The sequence below is a fragment of the Corvus brachyrhynchos genome, unplaced genomic scaffold (genome assembly GCF_000691975.1).
Source record: "Corvus brachyrhynchos isolate BGI_N302 unplaced genomic scaffold, ASM69197v1 scaffold245, whole genome shotgun sequence".
NCBI lineage: Eukaryota > Metazoa > Chordata > Aves > Passeriformes > Corvidae > Corvus > Corvus brachyrhynchos.
Window position 1 is genome coordinate 5,832,299 of NW_008238988.1, and position 1,627 is coordinate 5,833,925.

Consider the following 1,627-nt stretch of genomic DNA (forward strand, 5'->3'; position numbering starts at 1 on the left):
GGGCTGGGAGCAGCGTGGGCTGGGGGGAGGTGCCCCTGCCATGGCAGGGATGGCACTGGATGGGCTTTGAGGTCCCTTCCAGCCCAAACCTGTCCAGTATCAAGGAATTTTTGCTCCCTTGAGGAATCCTTTTCCCCTCTCCTGGCATCTCTGGGGTTTTGTTTGGAGAGCCCAAGTGCAGCTCTCGGAGTCTCACGCTGCCGTCAAGACTCCAAACTTGATCTTAACCCTTGGCTCAACTCTCAAATGGGATCTTTCTCCCTCTTCAGGTATCCCAGTCTGGGAGCTGTTCCCACAGTGGCATGAGGGTGAGGACCCCAAAATTCCTTCCTTGTAGAGATCACATGGTTCAGGTTCTTCCCCACCTCTTTTGGAGCTGGGATCCGAAGGCAGGACTTTGTTCTTCCAGCCCTACCCAACTGTAGGCTGTCGAGATTCAGGGCAAATCAGCATCTCTTGTGTTGACACCGTCCTGGTTTGTATTAAATCCTTGGTATCCACTGGGAAAAGCCCAGGGCATGGGATATTCTGGCTGCCTGCTCTGTTCTAGTAACCTCCTGTTTCTCAGCCAGGGGTTTATTTGGCTCCTCATGAGTGGGAAAGGAGAGAGAGGGAAAGGTGTCGTTCCTGTGATCTCAACAATCCCAAGGTGCTCCCAAAGGTGGCTGTACCTGGAAACCTTCAAACCCCTCTTTGTCAATACAGAGCTCAAACTCCAAACAGCTGCAATTTGTTACTTCTCTTTTTTTGGGGGAGAAAACTGATTTTAGCAGTGCAGCCCTGTCAGGATTAGGTGTAACTTCAGTACAGCAGCTGTTCTTTAGGAAGTTTATAGAAGCTGTGCTCAGTTTTAGTTAAATTCTTAAAACTCCTCAGAGCCTCTTTGGAAGTCACCTGCACGTCCTGGTGCTTCTCTGATGCCTCTGGAATGTGACCTTTCAGTGGGGAATGCAGTTTATTTCCATAAATTCACTGGTATTTCAGCTTCAGCCTTCACTCAGGTGAATCCATCTTCTGTGCCTCAGCTGCACCAAATAATTCCGTTATTCCATGAGTTTCTCCTGTTCTGTAATAATCAGAGCAGTCAGCTCCCTATTTCCAAGCTAAGCAAATCAAGATTGTGAGTGGATTGTAATGAGGGAAAAGCAGGAAAGGAGGGTGGAACCACATCAGGGCTTGCATTAAATATTTATTGTAGATTATTGCTGCTAATTAACCAAGAGGGGTTAATTGGAGAGGTTAAGCAGCCAAGAACACTCGTTACAGCTGGATTGGGAACAGTTGGTTGGGAGGGAAGGCTGGCACTGTCCCCATCCCCTGGGAGGTACCTGCTGAGCTGCTGGAAGAATTCACTTTTCTGTGTTACTCTGATTTTAACAGATGTTTTACGGTAAATGTTCCAGGTGTCTTGTGAATGGAATTGCTGTTCAATGCTTCCAAAATGCATTTCCATAGAATTCCAGAATGGTTTGGGTTGGAAAGGGCCTTAAAAACCATCCCATCCCACCCCTTCCACTATCCCAGGCTGCTCCAAACTCCATCCAACCTGGCTTTGGACACTGCCAGGGATCCAGGGGCAGCCACAGCTGCTCTGGGCACCCTGTGCCAGGGCCTGCCCACCCTCCCA

The 1,627-nt window shown here is 49.0% G+C and overlaps 1 protein-coding gene across 1 annotated transcript in view; it reads left to right on the plus strand.

Annotated features, from left to right (window-relative positions):
• Positions 1-1,627, plus strand: part of SAV1 (salvador family WW domain containing protein 1) — a 13,958-nt gene that overhangs the window by 10,751 nt on the left and 1,580 nt on the right. The gene's annotated exons all lie outside the window — the stretch shown is intronic.